This window comes from Bubalus bubalis, chromosome 5 (genome assembly GCF_019923935.1).
Source record: "Bubalus bubalis isolate 160015118507 breed Murrah chromosome 5, NDDB_SH_1, whole genome shotgun sequence".
NCBI lineage: Eukaryota > Metazoa > Chordata > Mammalia > Artiodactyla > Bovidae > Bubalus > Bubalus bubalis.
Window position 1 is genome coordinate 47,355,562 of NC_059161.1, and position 21,317 is coordinate 47,376,878.

The 21,317-nt window shown below is 37.9% G+C and overlaps 1 protein-coding gene across 18 annotated transcripts in view; it reads left to right on the top strand.

The window, feature by feature from the left end:
* Positions 1-21,317, top strand: part of SDCCAG8 (SHH signaling and ciliogenesis regulator SDCCAG8) — a 243,518-nt gene that overhangs the window by 87,172 nt on the left and 135,029 nt on the right. The gene's annotated exons all lie outside the window — the stretch shown is intronic.

Here is a 21,317-nt window from a genome sequence, read left to right on the forward strand (position 1 = left end):
CATTCTTTATATTCAGTGAAAGCAGGTTGATAACTCTATTCAATTAAAATAAGACTGAATTCTCATTGTCATTATTTTAAAGAAATCACTATGGTTTAAAAGGGGGTAGCCCAAAGTAAATTTTTTGAAATATATTCTAGTTCAACATTTTTTACCAAATTTTCCAACATATTTGCTTTTCAACCCAATCGGCTCTCTATGCAAATAATGCAAAGACAATTGGGAAAAGTATTGAAAATGAAAGTGATAATTAAATTTAGTACAAAAAGTTTTTCAAGTGGTGGCTGAAATTCCTGGTACTGAAATAAAATCCAAACAGCCAAAATCAAATTCTGCTTTTGCACCATGACATTCATAGTGTTATAATGAGTTTTAAATTTTCAGAAGAATTTTCATTATTAACAAATAATGTACATTTCATTATGTTCAAATAATGACACTATTTTATTCTATCCAGTTGGGGGCGTGCCTGATAGTGGAATTAAAAATCCTTTATATCAGAAACTGAAGGTCTAGTATTACCAACCAACATGGAACTTTCCTTTTCCGATGTATCATAGCTTTTAAAAAAAGGTATCATATTGTCATGCTCCCTAGCATTATTATATACCTTTCCTGTTATTCTGTAGCATCTGCTAGCATAACATTTTAGACTAACTGAAATAAGGTAGAGTCTCCAAGCTATTTAAAAATTGCATTTTAATGTTCTACAGAGAAAAAATACTATAGGAGCAATAAGATTATAATATCTCTTATAAATGAATAACACATGCAGAAGTATTTGTAATATTTGTCTTTTCTCACTCTGTCTCATTTTAATTAACTACTAATGATGTGGAGGCTAAATTCTGCAGGATTTTTAAAAGGAGCAGTTTTCATTTGTAAATATTACTTGCTAAATAGTGAACCATGAACAGTTTTTATAATGATTTCAATGTTATTTTTAGATAGAGGTATGCCTTTTTAGGATGTCAGAGTTAGGAATAAAATCTCCTAATAGTTTTCCAAGATGTTTGTAATGTGATGTGCATACTATTTTTTTCTTGGACAGAATTTGAGGAAATCTTATAGGTACTCTGTGTAACTATTCTGAATTGAACAGACAGTTGCAAAACAAGAAAGTAGTGGTGTCTCCTTCCATGGATGACCTGGAGTAGCAAAGCAGCGATTCTTCTTTGGTCTTTCAGCCATGACCTGACCTTCTGTCTTTAGGAGTGAAGAGCTACTTTGCTTGGCCACCATCTGTACTCAGGAGAGAAATTTACATTTAACTTTTAAAAGCTGAGCTGTTGAACATATATCTGAAATACCTATAATATAAAGCAATTTAAGGTTTAAAGTGTTACATATCATGCAATTCAGAATAACAGGAAGGCTATCTCTATGTTTACAAACAAGATGTTCCTTGTAATATGGTCCTTTTATTTATATTTTTGTTAATCTGGCCTCTTGATACATTTTTAAAGTAGGTGGGAAACTGTCAGATTGGAATGTGGTGAGAACAAGAGCTTTTTTGATGTATACAAAATAGGGCAAATGGTCGAGCACCAAAATCATTTTCCTTGTGACCCAAGCCTTGACTCTGGCATAATTAGAAGGGAAGGTTAGGAGAGTAACAATGACAATCTCTTCCTCCCATTTTCTCCTGTTCTCTTTTTTTATTGTGTCAGGAACTGATGGGCAGATTATCCTTCCCATCAACTAACTCCTTTGTATCTCTTCAGTTAGAGCTCCTGCCAGCCTCAGAGGATGCTTCTAGCACCAAAAAAAAAAAAAAAAAAAAGGACATTTGGTATGTAGAAGAACGAAAAATCTGTGCCCTGATTTTTTATTAGAAACTTTTTATAGGCAACAGTTAGACACATACACACACTCCACTATGGGGATTTTAAAATATTTGTGAAGATAAAGAGACTATTACAATGAAATCCCACATCTCCATCATGCAGGTTCCTCATTTTGCAGTTCTGTTCCCTCTATTTCACATTTTGTCTCTCCGTCTTCATTGTCATCTTCATCTTCCTTGTCATCTTTATCATCCTTTTCTTCTTCATCTTCTCTTCCTCTCCTGTCTTTTTCCCTCTCTTCTGCTTTTGAAATATGTAAAATTATGTCATTTCACCCATAATACATACTTCTGTATACATCTATGAAGAATTTTTTCACAGCTACTGTGTCATCACACCTAACAATATTAGCAGTAATTCTTTAATATCCTATAATGCACAACCCATATTCAATTTTTTCTGACCATCTCTACAATGACTGTAGTCAGCCTATTCGAATCAGGAAGATAGTTACGTTTTTGTATGTTAGAATGTTATGGTGTTATCTTCTTTAGTAGAAAATAAAGGGAAATCTTAGAAAAATTTTGCCTTTCCCTGTCTGTTGTTATCAATAAGTTTTAAGCATAATGTCTTGATAGTGCTTTATATTTGTAAGGTACTTCAAAGGAAATATGAATTAATCCTGTAGCAAACTATCTGAAGGAAATGGCTACCTTGCAGAAACCCCAATCATCATATTCTGAAAGGAGTCTGTTAGTCTTAAAATATATAATTAATTTCAGAGCCTTACATTTTAAGATTTAGGAAGGCTGCAGGAAGCCCTGGCAGCACGAAAGGTAGCTGACTCTGAAATGAGTGATGCATAAGTGAAGTTTTCTTTATTAGCTTCCATTTTGGGGGATCAGTCTCAGAGATGATTCTTTACAGCCCCTAATCTTTGATCAGGGCCTAATACAAAATGAAAATACAAAGTTCTTTGTTCCTAAAAACAGGAAAAAAGTGATGTTAAAGGGAATAAATTATGAAACATTTTCCTTTCTCCTGCAGTCGGCTTCTCTCCTCTTTCTCTCTCCCCTTCTGTCCTTTCCCTCTTCCCCCCTCCTCCTGCATGTCATTTATTTGCTGTTTAGTGCTGGACCCCCTCCAGCGTGGGATACTCATGGTGGGGGCTGCAGACCCCCATAGGTGCCCCATGACTGGGTATACAGATGGGTCCATAGTTTCCAGGTTTCCCATGCCAACAGCCAAAAAACCTGTATACCATGCCCCAGTGGGGAAGAGGGACAGTCAGTCTTCATCCCAGGGTGGGTCAGCCGGGCAGCCTCCACGTGCTGGGATCAGGGTGGGCAGAGGCTCCACACTGAGTCCACTGAGTGTGCTGTAGTGCAGTCAGGCAGGAGCAGGGATCATCAACTCCATGTCCTACCCTCAGATGTCAGGGATATACATACTCAACCCAGCCTTTCTCAGGCTCAGATCCAGGCTCCCACCAGATGTAAAGGATAATAGCAGAACTCGGGTGCATGCCTGCATGCTCAGTTGCTTCAGTTGTGTCCAACTCTTTGCGACACTATGGACTGTAGCCCGCCAGGTTCCTCAGTCCATGGGATTCTCCAGGCAAGAATGCTGGAGTGGATTGCCATGCCCTCCTCCAGGGGATCTTCCTGACCCAGGGATCGAAACCGGGTTTCCTGCATTACAGGTGGATTCTCAGCCACCAGCGAAGCCCAGCAGAACATGTTCCTCCCCCTAACACTGCTGTGACTTGGTCCCATCCAGGGTGGAGGGCAGCATGGTCCCAAGGCAGGGGCCAGGAAGAGGAAACTGAAAGGGAACAAGTGTCCAAGCCATGAGGCAGTGGAGAGACAAGACCACAGATGTGAGTGGGGCTTCCATTGGTGCCATCAGACTTCACTGATAAAACCCAGATTCCAACATAAAATCATTAAGAAGAATTTTAAGACGTTGACCACAGAGCACTAAACTGCAAGTTCAGAGCCCTTCTAAACACAGGTCCCTATATGAGCACACTGATCACATGCCCATGAAGCCACCTTAGCTATGGGGCTAAGCAGACAGAGATTTGGTGTGCTAATGCAGGGGTCCCCAATCCCTGGGACCGGCAGTGGTCCAAGGCCTGTCGGGAACTGGCCACACAGCAAGAGGTGAGCAGTGGGCAAGTGTGGGAAGCTTCATCTGTCACTCCCTATTGGTTGCATTATCTCCGGAACCATCGCCCCACCACTTCCTTCCGTGGAAAAACCGTCTGCCACCAGCACAACACTGTAAAGCAATTTTCCTCCAATTAAAACATAAAAAATAAATTTAAAATTCGTCTTCCACAAAACTGTCCATGGTGCCAAAAAGGTTGGGGACCACCGTGCTAATGCATGTATATACATGCCTACTTACAGAGATATGAGCGTATGTTTATGCACAGGTGCCCTGTGGCTGTAGAAGAGGGCTGGCAAACTACAGCCCACAGGCAGCTCTGACCTGCAGGCAGTTGTTACAAATCAAGTTGTCATAGAGCACGGTGACCCTCGCTTGTTAATGTACTGTCTAGGGCTGCTTTCCTGCCACAAGGCAGAGTTGAGAAGCTGTGGCATAGCCCACCACACTGAAATACTTGCTCTCTGAGCCTTTACTGAAAATGCTTGCCAACCCCTGCCCTGAGGATAAAGATAAAACTTTTGTTTCCCCTGCCCTCTAGAATGTGGAGCTTTGAGACTGAAGACTCACCAATCTTGAAGTATAATGTAACAGCTTTAGAGTATTTCACAGTATAGGAAATGTGCCTGATGCCTGATCTCTTAGTCATCTAGTGGCATCAGCAGATAGGTATATGACTGGTCATTGTGTTATTGTCTGATTAGAGTCATGTGACTTAATGGCTTGGATGGGAGTACAAATATAAATACATAAATTGTTTTATAATAATAGTACAGAATGTTTAGGTTAATTTAATTTCTGTCAAAGATAAGACGTTCTTATCAGTATGGTGTAAGTTAGAACTCTGGAGTTGTGGCTAATATTGCATAGGAAGTGTTGAAGTTCAAAATTACCTGAATGGGGTAATCAAAGAAAATATTTAAGGGTAAAGCACATATACAAAAGAAAGAAATCTGCAAATTCTTACTAGAAAATTAGGGCAAAAAAAGGATTTGAGGTTTGCTCATATCTACAGCAGCGTGACTCCACACTTTAATGCTGACATTAAAAAGATGTAGACTGTGTCAACACAAGAGTTGTAAGTTCAATTGAATCAATTAGATTGTTGGGAGTAGTACATCTGTTTTGTATGGCTTTGTGTAGAGAGGAAGCCCTACATGTCCTAAAGTACGACCTACTTAAGACCTGAGAAATAACAGCAATAGAGGAAAGTTGAAGAATTGTACCTTTCTACTTAGAGAAGACGGAAACATTGCTTCACTTGTCTTTAAGGACTTGACATAATTTCAAGGAGAAAGTTAAAACTTGTTCTTGATCTTTAGTAAGGAAAGAATAAGAACAAAGAGATTTAATCACAGCAACTGGAAATTACAGTAGCCCAAAATAAGAATTTTCTGACAGCAAGAAGATTGAAATAGATTGCTGTAACAGATCATGAAACTTTTAGCTTTAAACAGCCGCTAATGGATCTCTGAGGCCCATTGTCTTTTATTTGATTCTGGAAACATCCTAGGAACATTTCATTGTCTGTATTAACGTGGCTACTAGGGGTATTAATAATTGTCTTTTCTATAATTTAGGGCTTCCTTAGTGGCTCAGATGGTAAAGAATCTGCCTGCAATGCAGGAGACCCAGGTTTGATTCCCTGGATGATGAAGATCCCCTGGAGAAGGAAATGGCAACCCACTCCAGTATTCTTGCCTGGAGAATTCCATGGACAGAGGAACCTGAGGGGCTACAGTTCCTGGGGTTGTAAAGGGTCAGACATGACTGAGTGACTAACACTTTAACTATCATTCATAATTTAGCACTTACAGATTAAAATAAAATCCTGTTCGGCTCTGTTCTCTCTTATGTGTCTGTAATGCTATATACTCTCTTCAGGGGGCTTTTGGGGAATATACTGAGATAATGGATGGCTTCTGAGAGCTAGGCTTCAGAGACTATCCACCTACCACCTGCAGCCTCACTTCTAGCTCTGAAAAATGACTGGGAGGGGCCACTTGGGCACGCCGTTCGTGCATGTAATCACTTGGTCCTGGTGATGACAGAGTTGCTCTCCAGTGTTCTTCACACCCTCTCACTGATGGAGGTTTAGCGCATTCCTCTCCCTGCTCCTCACTTAGACTGTAGCCATTCCAGAGGGCTTGGCCTGCCCACACCAGCTACACTAGACACTGTGGGGTGATAGCTGGAAGACCCAGGTCCTGCCCTTAGGGGGTTTATATTCTAGTTTAAGAGCCAGAGTACACATTTGAACATGCCTAAAAAATACTTGTAAAGTAGCATATCGACAAGTGCAAATTAATGTAGTGTGAACTTCATGCTGGCTACAGCCCATGAGAGGAGAATCTGGTTCCATGTGTGTGATGCAATAAAGCTTTTTTTTTTTAAAATAGCATCTTCCCTAAGTATGCCCTAAGGCATTGTTCAATATACTTAGATAAATTTGTGTTCTTATCACAGCCCAACCAAGAATTCTGAAAAAAATTTTCACCCTGGCGTATGTCTAATAAATCAGCTTCTTTTGTTCTTGTGCCGTGGGATGCTTGAATGGGACAAATAGGGTTATGTAAATAATTTAAAATATCTCCATTTAATAAAATATTACCAATTTGTTATTTTTCTGAAATACCATATAAAGTTAATTTCTTCATTTAAAATCATAATTACATTCATAAGATTAGAAAATTAGCAGTAAAAAAAAGTAAGTTTGATTTTTTTGAACAAAGAAACAGTTCAACACCAATCCAGGGAAGAATATCAAGTTGCAGGTCCTTGGGGCATTTAGCATGAATAACTTTAATAATGATTTGGGCAGTGGTTTTAGGTGGCAATATATGTATATTTCATTCATAAAAACACTATAGAAATTCATATGGTCAAAAAAGTCATTTGATTTTCTAGGAAAGATGATAATGCTATTCATCCTAATAATACATCTTTAAAAAAATCAAATGTGTAAGCAGAAACAATGTATATGAAAGTAACAATTCAGGGCTATTTAGCACTAATGGTACAAATAAGAAACAAAACAAGCCCTTTTAGAAATAATCTGTGTTGTGGGATAAACATTTAGATAAATGCTTACCTCCGGAAAGGAATATAAAACTGTAAAGAGAAGTCAAAAAACATTTTTGTGTTTAAAGAAGTCATAAGATTCATCAAACTATTGATTCTAAAGAAATGTAATTTTTGCTGTAATTCAGTTTCAGTGAATGATACATATTTTGGTCCTTAAAAATTTGGGGCATACTTATTTTGACTTTAAAAGTTGACCCAACCTTCTAACCTTACAGATTATCTTCTCTAGCTACAAAATCAGAAATTCTGGTGACTACCAGGTGCGGCAACTCTTTGAATACATTTGCATGCGGGGCCGGCAAACTGGATGATATTAGACATAGGACAGCTACAGCTGCTTTATTTATAGTCCAGAAATATTAGTACCAATGTCCAGTATAAATATTACTAATTACTACATATGTATACATTTAAAAACAATATTTATTGTATAAACAGAAGCACATTCACAGAAGCCAATGATTCCATCACCCAGTAGAGCAAATTGTTTTCATTTTTCTGTTTTACTTTCTACTTTTTGTCCATATGCATATATATTATTTTCAAGTAGTAAATACAGCCTAGATATAATTTTGATTTTTACTTTTTTCACTTAACAGTATCTTAAGCTATTTATGTGTTGCTGCCTTCTCTTCATAGATCACTTTACTGGGGTCATTTACATGGATTAGATTGGCCAGAAAGTTCATTTGGGTTCAAAACCCGAATGAACTTTCTGGTCAACCCAGTGCTTTCAAAAGAAAGTGATACGTCATATTTTGCAGAGAACAGATGCTGTTATATATTTAGAATCCTTTTACCCTAGACTTCACTTGTTTCTTTAATTCAACAACCATATATTGCATGTACTATCCTGACCTAGAATAACCTTCTGTTCTTTTTTGTTGTTTTTTGGTGTGTAGTAGCATTACAATGGCACCCCACTCCAGTACTCTCACCTGGAAAATCCCATGGACGGAGGAGCCTGGTAGGCTGCAATCCATGAGGTCGCACAGAGTCGGACATGACTGAGCGACTTCACTTTCACTTTTCCTTTCATGCATTGGAGAAGGAAATGGCAACCCACCTCAGTGTTCTTGCCTGGAGAATCCCAGGGATGGGGGAGCCTGGTGGGCTGCAGTCTATGGGGTTGCACAGAGTCGGACATGACTGAAGTGACTTAGCAGCAGCAGCAGCAGCATTACAATGTTATGTTAGTTTCTGCTGCACAAGGAAGTGAACCAGCTCTATGCATATATCCCCTTCCTCCTACTCTCTCACCCCACCCCTCTAGGTCACCACCAAGAGCACCAAGCTGAGCTCCCTATATAGCAGTGAACTTCTGTTCTTAAAAAGGGGAGTATGTATCAATAAGATAGGTTTCCAAATAAGTATATTTCAAAGACCATAGTGACTGTCATTAGCAAGCCGCAAAAGCGTATGTGGATTTAGGAGAAGGAGAGAGGACAGAGTTGAAGGATGGTAAGGATGTTGCCCACCATGGGTGGGAGATGAAGGCATGTAGGTTGGAAGAAGGCAGATTGAACAAAGAAATGGAGATGGGCCTATAGGGGAAGGAGGAAGTATTCAAGGAATGTATGTATTTTTTGCAGAGAAGGCAATGGCAACCCACTGCAGTACTCTTGCCTGGAAAATCCCATGGATGGAGGAGCCTGGTAGGATGCAGACGATGGGGTCACTAAGAGTCGGACACGACTGAGCGACTTCACTTTCACTTTTCACTTTCATGCATTGGAGAAGGCAATGGCAACCCACCTCAGTGTTCTTGCCTGGAGAATCCCAGGGACGGGGGAGCCTGGTGGGCTGCAGTCTATGGGGTTGCACAGAGTCGGACACGACTGACGTGACTTAGCAGCAGCAGCAGCATGTATCTTTTGATTCCATAGCATGCTTGTATCACTGACTTCAGTATTTCAAGTGCCATGTCCCTGTTATAAAAGATTGCCCATAGAAAAAAGGCTTCTATCAGTCTCAGAATCCCAGTGTAATTGCCTACTTACAACATTCTGCATGTCCTACCACCAGGCACAGAAGTCATATTTTATTTTGTGAATATTTAAGTTTTTCATTTCTTTTTCAGGGTTTTCTATATAATGAGACAATTTTAAGATTTTCAAACTTCAGATGACATACAACAAAATGACATTTTATTTAAGTGTTAGGGGACGTCCCTGGTGGTTCAATGGCTAAGACTCTATGCTCCCAATGCTGGTGGCCTGGGTTCCATCCCTGGTCAGGGAACTAGAGCCCACATGCTGATTAAAAAATAAAGTGTTAGACTTGAGTAGGATGAGTTGTCTAGAAATAAGAGAACTGACCGTTACCTTAATGATTTGTAGAACATTTCCACGACTGATAATGGAAGGCGAAACACAGAGTGTACAGTGTATTATTTTAACTATGGAGTGTGAGTCCAAAGACTTGATTGAGTTCTTGATTTGACTTTTCAGCTAACTTCCTGAGCAAACCTCTGAGAGCCTCGTTTTCTTTCCCAGTAAAGTAAGAAGCTTGGCTAAGTGAAAGTTAAATTTTCTTTATGACTTGAATGCCCATGTTTCCAGAAACATAAATATATTTATTCTATTCTTAATTATGAATTAAGTATTAATAAAATCAATAAAATTACGTGCAGTGTTATTCCAAACTTGCCATTCTCTTGATTTATAAAAATGACATTTCTGTTACAATAAGAAAGAACTTTTACTATTATCGGCCTTAGATTATATTCTTTTCATTATGATGAATGCTAGAGCAATAAAGTGTCTAGCCTTTACATAGTTGAATTAAGTTACGAGATAGACATCAGTTAACCTGCAATAAGAATTAAAGATCTACTCTGAATTAAGAATGAAGTTCTAGAGGAAAGATTTTAGTCAATAGCAAACTTCTCAACAGTATTTTGGCGGAGAGGTCACTCTTCAGGAAGCCCGCAGAATTAAATACTCTCAGCCAGGGTTTTGTATCTATGTGAACCCCTGATCCTCAGGAATAAATTGGTAACTCCTTGAGACGTGGCATTAATAGTTGATGCTTTAAGTTTCAGTTTTTCCTTGGTGCTGTCTTGTAAACAGAGCCCTGGAATGAAATGCTATGGTAATACTGGATCTAGATGACGTAGAATATGATATTTTTTGTACTTTGATTTTTTAATCATCAGAACGAGAACAGATTTTTAATTCTGTTAGAGAATTCACATATCCCTGACCCTTATTGGAGTCCAGCCTGAGAGACTGCCCTAGACAGAGATCCTAAATGTAATTAACTGCAGGGTGCTCATGACTATTAATACATTGCAAGGTGTTTAGATCTTCATGTTGCTATTCTTAAGAGATGGTCAAGGTAATTTAACCTTTTTTTTGTCGTTAAGATCTGTATTTAAGTGGATCACTTACACTGACATTCAGATTTTAGGGAAAAGACAAGAAAACAGAAGTGTCCTAATTTCTAGCCTGCTTTATACTTCCCTGGGAATTTTTGGCATTCCCTGTGGGAAATAGAAAATTCTTTTCTGTAAGACTCTCTCCACTCACAACTGAAGTTCTGATATTCATTCATACTCATCCTCTCTCTCTTGCTTTCTTCTTCCCCCTGACACTCCACCCACGTCCCCCATCCTGTGGTAAGAAAACATGCAGGTAATAGCATTAACCTGGCTTCAGAAATCATGAGTCAAGTTGTGGTTGACAGGTCCCCATAAAATGCAAGGAAATGCTCCTATCTTAGAGAGAGTGGCAACCAAGGAAGATAGGGATGTAAAAACTTTTAGGGAAATCTTAAGAAGATGGAGGAGAAAGACTTACTGAATTGCTTGACATGAAAGGTTGTCCCATCATTGTAAGTCCTACGTTTTCTTTTGGGCCCTTCTTTCTCTTGCTCAGAATTTTCTGCACAGAAATCTGAATATACCCATTTTAAAAAAATGATTGAAATTAGTTGATTTACAATGTTGTGTTAGTTTCAGGCGCCTAGCAAAGTGATTCAGTTATATCTATATATAGATACATATAGAGTCTTTCCATTATAGGTTATTATACAAGATATTGTGTATAGTTTCCTATGCGTCACAAAAGATTTTTGTTGGTTATCTGTTTTCTATGTATGTACATTTTTATTCAAAATGCCAAATTTATCCCTATCCCATTTCCTGTTGGGGCTTCCCTGATGGCTTAGCAGGTAAAGAATCTACTTGCAATGCAGGAGATGTAAGAGACGTGGGTTCGATCCCTGGGTTGGGAAGATCCCTGGAGGAAGAAATGCAACCCACTGAACTATTCTTACCTGAAAAATCCCATGGACAGAGAAGCTTGGCGGGCTACAGTCCAAAGGGTCGCAAAGAGTCAGATACAACTAAACCACTGAGCACACACTCACCTTTCCCCTTTGGTAATCATAAATTTGGTTTCTATATCCGCGAATCTGTTTTGTAAATAAGTTCATTTGTATCATGTTTTTAAATTCCGTGTTTAAATGGTGTAATATTTATCTTTCTCTGTCTGACTTACTTAATGTGGTAATCTCATACTGAGAGGTAACTGTCGTATCCTAATTTGAATTAGAAACTTTAGGCTATCATTTTCAACTTATCTCTACACTTAAGTTTATCACAGAAAAATAGGGCTGGGTCAGTATTTCTTCCCTAAATAAGTGAAAGTCCACTGCTGCTGCTGCTGCTGCTAAGTCGCTCCAGTCGTGTCCGACTCTGTATGACTCCATAGACAGCAGCCCACCAGGCTCCCCCGTCCCTGGGATTCTCCAGGCAAGAACACTGGAGTGGGTTGCCATTTCCTTCTCCAATGCGAGAAAAGTGAAAAGTGAAAGTGAAGTCGCTCAGTCGTATCAGACTCTTCGCGACCTCATGGACTGCAGCCCACCAGGCTCCTCCGTCCATGGGATTTTCCAGAGTACTGGAAAGTCCACTATGTGCATAGTAATTGAAGCTGTTTAAGGGTTTATATATCAAGAGCCAGATATGTTTTGATTTAAAAGGGGAGTTAAGGTAAATGGATGGATCAAATATCTACTTATGTATTAAAAATCTATAAATATATATCTTTGTGTGTGTGTATGTATAGGTACATACATGTATATGTACGAGTGTATGTGTCTTATATATATATATTTATCACTAATATGTAATATAAGACATATGACTTACTGATAAGCAGGGTTTTCTTGAGCAGAGCCTGAAGTCTCTAAATGCTGAATTTAGGATATCTTTGACTTACCTCATCAGCCAGGAGAGAACAAAGAAACCTTGAGTTGTTCCAGTTATAAAAACAAGAAGAAAAGAGGAAAAGAAAAACAAAGTAGGAAGAGAAAATGAGGAAGATTTTACAAGGCATTCTAAAGTCATACTAAGAATAACTGGGCTTTCACCTCTACTTACTTACCTCTACTTAGTTTCACATTCAATTATAACTCAGAAGGAGCCAACATGACCGCAGATCCACCATTATATTCCATCAGTATTTTCAGGAGGGATCCATAATCATGGATTTTTTAAAACTGTAACTGCTGTATTTCTTCTTCTCCACCCCCATTTCCCTCAACTATTGCTGATTGTTGAGAGTAAGTTCATATAGCTTGGCATTTTTCAGAGCATGCTTTCTAACCACATAGCAATAAAATTCATGAAGGTAATTTTTATCTTTTGTCTCCCTTGTTTCAGTGGCTACATATGAAGGGTCAAAGGGAGGACATCAGATGATAAAGGGCAATAGTTTGATGGGCACTGAGAATCAATGACTTAGTCTGGCCCCTTCATTTCATAAATGATTAGGCTGTGAGTGAGCCAAGAGTGAATGCCTCATTTTAATGAATCTATTTATTTAACTATTAGTTACTGGTAACCTATTAGGTGTCACTAACAAATAGGCACTGGGGTTGAATTGAGAAACAAAATGTATTTATTATTCACACAACTCTTATAGTCTGGTGAGACCATTAAATGTGATGAGATGAGGGCTGAGTGGAAGAGTAGCTTACTGTGGTGGGAGAGGGTTCAAAAATATTTTACACAATAGTCAGTCAGTTTTCAACATGGATAATAAGAAAATTCAATGGATGAAATACAGGTTTTCAACAAATGATGCTGGGAAAACTGAATATCCAGATGTAAAATAATACAGTTGGGCCCCTACCTTTTGTTCTATGTAAAAGTAAATTCAAAGTAGATGAAAAACCTGAATGTAAGAGCTAAACTTATAAAATGCTTGCAAGAAGACATTGACATAAATCTTTGTGAACTTGGACTAGGCAATGACTTTTTGGATAGGACACTAAAAGCATAAGCAATAGCAGAAAAAAAATAGATAAATTGGATATCATCAAAATTAAAAACTTCTGTGCTTCAGAGGAAGCACATCATCAAGATAGTGGCAAGAAAACCCACAGAATGGGAGAAAATTTTTACAAATCACCTAATCTGATAAGAGACTTGTTTCTAGAATGTATAAAGCAGGCTTACAATTTAATAATAAAAACCCAATTCAAAATCAGGCAAAGCATCTTAATAGATATTTTTCCAAAGAATATGTACAAATGACAAATAAACACATGAAAAGATGCTCATCATTAGCTGTCAGAGAAATGCAGATCAAATCAAAAGTGAGATACTACTTCACACCTGCTAGGATGGCCATAATCAAAAAGATAGATAATAACAAGTGTTGACAAGGATGTGGAGAAATTGGAGCATCATATATTACTGGCAGAATTATAAGCTATGAAGCTGCTTTGGGAAATAGTCTGATGGTTTCTCAAAAGTTTCAACTTAAAGTTTCCATATGACCAGTAATTCTGCTACTACGTATATATCCCATAGACATGAAACATGTCCACACAAAAACATATTCCTGAGTGTTCATAGTAGCATTATTCATAATAGCCACAAACTAATAACCCAAATGTTTTTCAACTAATAAAGGGATAAATAAAATGTGATTATTTCTATCTATACAGATATATGTTGGCAATAAAAAGGAATGAGGTGCTGATACATTCTACAACATGGTTGAACCCTGAAAATATTCCACTTAGTGGAAGAAGTTAGTCACAAAAGACAGCATATTGTATGATTCCATTTACATGAAATGTTCAGAATAGGCACATCTATAGAGAAAGATTAGTAGATGCTTGGATTGAGTGGATTGAGGGCAAATGGGGAGTACTGCTAATGGGTATGGACTTTCTTTTGGCGTGAAAAAATGTTCTAAAATTGGTCAAGGTGATGGTTGCCCACCTCTATGAATATACTAAAACACATTCAATGATGTACTTTAATGGAGGAATTGTATGTGAATTATGTCAATAAAGTTGTTATAAAAAAGATTTTACCGTAAAATTCATATTTCAACATAGTCTGGAGGAGAAAAAAAGAGAGTGGGAAAGGAAGGCCATTCAGTAAAATGGATAGAATATGCAAAGACACTGTTTGTTCTATGTATACCTGAGGGCAAAAGGGAGCATAAGCGATGAGGAGAGAACATTGAGCCCCGGAAAACTATCATTTGCCAGAAATGTCTGTAAACTACAAAGTCAGAGTCCATATCTTATTCATCATTGTATCTGTAGTATCCAGCACAAAGAAGGCCTGCTAAAAGTTTTATCTGTTAGTTGAATGATTGAATAAATTAATGCCTAAATGAGCTAAAGGATTTTAAATAATGCGTGCGTGCTAAATCACTTCAGTTGTGTCTGAGTCTTTGCGACCCTATGGTCTGTAGCCCACCGGGCTCCTCTGTCCATGGGATCCTCCATGCAAGAATACTCAAGTGGCTTGCCATGCCTGCCTCCAGGGGATCTTCCTGACCCAGGTATCAAACCCACATCTCATGTCTCCTGCATTGGCAGGCAGTTTCTTTACCACCAGCGCCACCTGGGAAGCCCAAATAATTAATAACCGTGCCTAAACTAGTTGACAGATCCTCTAACTCCTAGTTCATCTTTGTTGTGCTATATCAGGCAGAAAGTTTTTTAATACAATTTCAAAAGGTAACTTCCCATTTACAGTTATTACAAAATACTGGCTTTATTTCCCATGGTGTACAACACTTCCTCGAGCCTATCTTACATTCAATAGTTTGTACCTCCCACTCCCCTATTCCTGTGTTGCTGGTAACCACTTGTTTATTCTCTAGTGGTGTATTATCTGTGAGTCTGATTCTTTTATGTTATATTCGTTAGTTTGTTATATTTTTTAGATTCCACATATAAGTGATATCATACAGTACTTGTCTTCTCTATGTTATTTTACTTAGCATAGTGCTCTCTATGTCCATCAAATTTCATTCTTTTTTTATAACTGAGTAGTATTCCATTGTATATGTACACCACATCTTCTCTATCTTTTCATGTATTAATGGACACTTAAGTTGTTCTCATGTCTTAGCAATTGTAAATAATGCTTCTGTGGATGTTGGGGTACATGTATCTTTTCGAATTAGTATTTCTGTTTTTGTTTTTTGGATATATACCTAGGAGTAGAATTGCTGAATCATATGGTAGTTCCAGTTTAAACTTTTTGAGAAACCTCCATACTGGTTTCCTCCATACTGGCTCCATACTCCAAACCTCCATACTGGCTCCGCCAACTTACACTCCCACCATCCACTATACAAGGGTTCCCTTGCTCCACATAATTGCTAGTATTTGTTATTTGTAGACTTTTTGATTATAGCCATTCTGACAGGTGTGAGGTGATTGATATCTCTTAGTGGTTTTTATTTGCATTTCCATGATGATTAGCAATGTTAAGGATCTTTTCATGTGCTTCTTGTCCATCTGCATTTCCTCTTTGGAAAATGTCTATTAGGTTCTGCCCATTTTTTAATTCTGTTGTTTGTTTTTTTGATGTTGAGTTGTGTGAACTATTTGTATATGTTGGATATTAATTTCATATCTGTCATATCATTTCCAAATATTTTCTCCCATTCAGTAGTTTGTCTTTTCATTTTGTCAATGATTTGCTGTGTAAAAGCTTTTAAGTTTAATTGTGTTCAGTTGCTCAGTCGTGTTCAACTCTTTGCAACCCCATGACTGCAGCACACCAGGCTTCCCTGTCCTTCACCATCTTCCAGAGCTTGCTCAAACTCATGTCCGTTGAGTTGGTGATGCCATCCAACCATCTCATCCTCTGTTATCCCCTTCTCCTCCCGCCTTCAATCTTTCCCAGCATCAGGGTCTTTTCCAATGAGTCAGTTCTTCACATCAAGTGACCAAATTATTGGAGTTTCAGCTTCAGCATCAGTCCTTCCAATGAATATTCAGCACTGATTACCCTTAGGATGGACTGGTTTGATCTCCTTGCAATCCAAGAGACTCTCAAGAATCTTCAACACCACAGTTCAAAAGCATCAATTCTTTCGTGCTCAGCTTTCTTTATAGTCCAACTCTCACATCCATACATGACTACTGGAAAAACCATAGTTTTGCCTAAACAGACCTTTGTTGGCAAGGAAATATCTTTGCTTTTTAATAGGCTGTCTAGGTTGGTCATAAATTTTCTTCCAAGGAGCAAGTGTCATTTAATTTCATGGCTGCAGTCACCATCTGCAGTGATTTGGAGCCCAAAAAAATAAAGTCTCACTGTTTCCATTGTTTCCCCATATATTTGCCATGAAGCGATGGGACCAGATTCCATGATCTTAGTTTTCTGAATGTTGAGTTTTAAGCCAACTTTTTCACTCTCCTCTATCCCTTTCATGAAGAGGTTCTTTAGTTCTTCTTCGCTTTCTGCCACAAGTGTTGTATCATCTGCGTATCAAGGTTATTGATATTTCTCCCAGCAGTCTTGATTCCAGCTTGTGCTTCATCCAGCCTGGCATTTCACATGATATACTCTGCATATAAGTTAAATAAGCAGGGTGACAATATACAGCCTTGATGTACTCCTTTCCCGATTTGGAACCAGTCTGTTGTTCCATGTCCATCTTTACAGGTGTTATTGAAGTAATGTCCTAATTGGTTTCCTTTTTTTCCTGCTTTAATGCATTTTAGTCCCTTTATGGACAGAGAGATCTGTTAAAATCTGTGTCAAATATTGTCCCTCTTTTGATTGCAACTACCAGTGATTCCCTACCTCAAATATGGAAAGGCAAAATTTCCACAATTGATCTATAAGATGCTGCAGAGTCCATCCCTCCAGTTAACCTCTCTGCCCCTCATCTCCTATTTTTCTCCTCCCTTGCTCTGCTCTAGTCACACTGGCTTCCTCGCTGTTCCTCAAACACATCAGATATACAATCCCATTCAGGGCCTTTGTCTTTCTATTCCCTTTGCCTGGACCACTGTTCTGCCTGATGACCTTATGGATCACTAGCTTAATCACTACCCAGCAAATAATTGCTTTGATATCATCTCCTCTGTGAGCCCATCCCTGACCACCTTATTTTAAATTGTATATCATTCCCCCAGTACTCTCTTTCCCCTTTCTGCTTTATTGTACTCTATATCTTACTCATTTATTGTGTGTGTTATCTGTTTTTTCCTTGCCACAATATTAGTTTTATGAAGTCATTCCACTTCAATATGTATATAACACATTAGCAAAGACAAACTGTGAATTGAATCAGTGTTCTTCCATTTAACAGATTGAGATATTTTCCTATTTGCATTTAGAAACATAATTCCAAACTCTTTTTTTTTTTCATAGTTTACCAGACCCTGTGTAATCTGATCACCAACTGTCTTAATACCTACCCTAATCTATTCTTCCTGTCTCCATTCACTCGAGCCTCATAGTTTTCCTTTAGTTTCTCAAAGATGTCCAGGCTTGGACAAATGTCGACCTTTTCTGTTCTTCTTCACTCTTCCTGTGCTTAACCAACTCTTTCTCTTTCTTTGGTTTCCACTTAAATGTCTTCACTTCTGTATTAACATATATCCTGTTGCACACCACCCAATTATTCTCTCATAGTACCTTGTTTGTTTCCTTCATGAAACTTACAACTTTTTATGATTTTTTTTTTAACTTAAAAAAATCTGTCTGTTTCATTGGAATGTAAGTTTGAGGTCAGATTCTCTTACTTGTCACATCCTCTTTTGTATTCCAGTGCTTCAGTGCCTAGCATGCAGTTAGGGTCACCGTAACTGGATAGGTGGGTGGTTAGGTAGCCAGAAGTTCAGACCCTGAAAGTAGATAGCCTAAAGTCAAATTCTTACTTTAGTATCTATAATACTATCTGGTGAACTTGGTCAAATTATTAATACTTACTATGTCCAAGCCTTTTTGTCTTATCTGTAAAATGAGGATAAATAAAATACCACTTTGGGGGGGTTTGTAAAACCCTTGAGGTAATCTCATAGCCCAGGACATGACATTAATAAATGATCTATGATTGTTGTTTAGTTTCTAAGTTGGGTCCGACTCTGAAACCTCATAGACTGTAGGCCACCAGCCTCCTCTGTCCATGGGATTCTCCTGGCAAGAATACTGGAGTGGGTTGCCATTTCCTTCTCCAGGGGATCTTCCTGACCCAGGGATCGAATCCAAGTCTCCTATGTCTCCTGCATTGGCAGGCAGATTTTTACCACTGAGCCACTGGGGAAGCTCTTAAAGTGATCTCTAGATATTAATAATTATTATTTTTATACTGATGTTACTATTATTATTCACATTCTCTATTGTCAGTTCTGCTTCCTGTCTGTATTCTATTTTATTTATATTTTTAAAAATCATGTCTTTTTTTTTTTAACTTTTTATTTTATATTGGAGTATAGCCAATTAAGTAGGAGGACATGGCAACCCACTCCAGTATTCTTGCCTGGAGAATCCCCATGGACAAAGATGCCTGGAGGGCTACAGCCCATAGGGTCACACAGAGTCAGAAACGACTGAAGCAACTTAGCACGTCCATAGCCAACTAATAATGCTGTGATAGTTTCAGGTGGACAGCAAATGCATACATGCATCCATTCCCCCCACATTCCCCTCCCATCCAGGCTGCCACATAACATTGAGCAGAGTTTTCTGTGCTATATATACAATGGGCCCTTGTTGTTCTTCTTTATCTAGTTGATTTACAGAGCTATGATGATAACTAAATATGATATTTTGGGTATGACCTCAGCAGTACATAGAATTGGAGCTATCATCTAAGCTTATATTAATCTAGCTTCAGAGACAGTTATCATTTAGGTTATGTGTTTATCAAATGTGTCTCATTGTGAACTTTTGTGAGTTTAAATTCAATTAAAACCCCTAATGGCATAAGTGTCCTGCCCTACAATTGGGCAGTAAGTACAGATTATTTGCATTTATCTGTTTGAAATTTGATCATTTTAGTTTGGATGAATGGTGTCAGCTTGTCTGAACCCTTTTGGATTCTGGTTTTAACATTTCACTGTAATAAATTAGTCCTCTCAGGTTTATGTCACAGGCAGATTTGATGATCATGTCATTGGTGCCTTCATTAAAATCAGTAGTTTAAACAGTATAACATGAATGGCAGGGCACAGCCCTGCAGCCTGTAGCTGACAACCTCCTTGTAGATTGATATTTTCCATTCTGTGTTCTGTATGATGTGTTTGTTTTCCTGTTTAAAGAACCAAACCATTTACCGTCTTCAAAGTAACTCTAGTCAATCAAAAGATATTTACTTTCATACCTACTGTTTATAGTTGGTCTGCTTAGGTACCACTGAACTATTAGGTACCATTGGGTGCCATTGACAGAAGAATATAATGATGGCAAATAGTGAAAAATTAGGCATGGGTAGCTAAGAAATCACAGTTCTTTTATAAATATGGAGCAGATTTCTAGTTGGCAGGATTTAAACCTATATTGGGAATGTCCCAATGGAAGAGGAATGGACTTCCCTGGAATTCTAATTTCTTCATTTAAATAATCTGGATAAATGGATTAAGTTGGAAATTTGAGGAATTAGAGTCTACAAAAACACTTTTTTTTGAGATCTTATTGATTCTATTGACCTACTCTCATTTTAAAAGTCTTATTATGTCCATACACATATATCAAATCATTATGTTGTATACCTGAAAGTAATACAATGTTATGTGTCAATTATATCTCAATTAAAATAAAGTGTTCTGTTCTAATCATTACCCTTTATCTGTTCTATACCTATTTCATCTTTCTCTATGAAAAGGAATAAGAGCAAGAATTATGTGTTTTCTAATTGTCATAGCATATAAATTCATATAAATTGGTGGTGGTTTAGTCACTAAGTCTATTCTAACTCTTGAGTTTCCAAAGAACTGTGGCCTGCCAGGCTCCTCTGTCCATGGGATTTCCCAGGAAAGAATACTGGAGTGGGTTGCCATTTCTTTCTCCAGGGGATCTTCCTAACCCAGAGATTGAACCCTTGTCTTCTGTGTTATAGGCTGATTCTTTACCACTGAGCCATCAGGGAAGCCCATATAAATTCAGTACTGCATATAAATGTATTTCATAAACTATGAAAAGCAGTGTAGAATGGAGCTTTTATGATGGAATAGATGGTCAATAAATTGAATAGATGAATTTACTCCTTTGTATGTGGATGGTGTTAATTTGAAAGAAGCATACTGAAAACATTTATTCACAAAAGCATCTACTTTACATCAAAAGCTTCTTGCCAAAATTAGTTAGAAAATATAGGTGATTTTATAGTTAAAGCTAAGAACAACACATTCTTAAGTTCCCCAAATAGTATTTTACAGAAACATTTATATGATTCACAGCTAAAGTGAATTTTCTAAAAACTCCCCATAAGGTGAGATCACGTACGCCATGTCTCAGTACAGAAGGATTTTTTTTTTTTAATCAGTTGTGTCTCTAAAAATAAACCTAGTTTTGTTGTTAAAATTTGCTGTTTCCTCTCCTCATAAGAACATCTCATTAATTTTGGTGAAACTCCTCCAACAAGATAAGGTTCAATTGTCCAGTTTTCCAGTGGAAGAAGATCCATTTAGTGTCACGAGCAGAGTAGCAGCAAAGAGGTGAGTTGAAGATAGACATGGAATATTTTGTATCCAAGCAGAAGTGTTCAGGGAAGAGCCTGTAGGTCTGAATTTCTAGGTATGCTTTCAATAATATGCCACTTCTCTTTCTTTCTTCAGAATTTTAGAGCCAGAGTATTGATACCGAAGTTCTCTGTAATTAGATACACTAAGGAGTGGTAGAAACTGGGTAGGTAGATAAGAGGGGTGACCTCACAGAGGTCCAGTGTACTTATATGAGAAAGGAGAGGAGTGTATTCTAGTGTCCGTACTGCTAAGTGTCCAGACTCCTTACACTGGTGTTTCCTTTTCTCAGTCATTTGAAACTGATTTAGC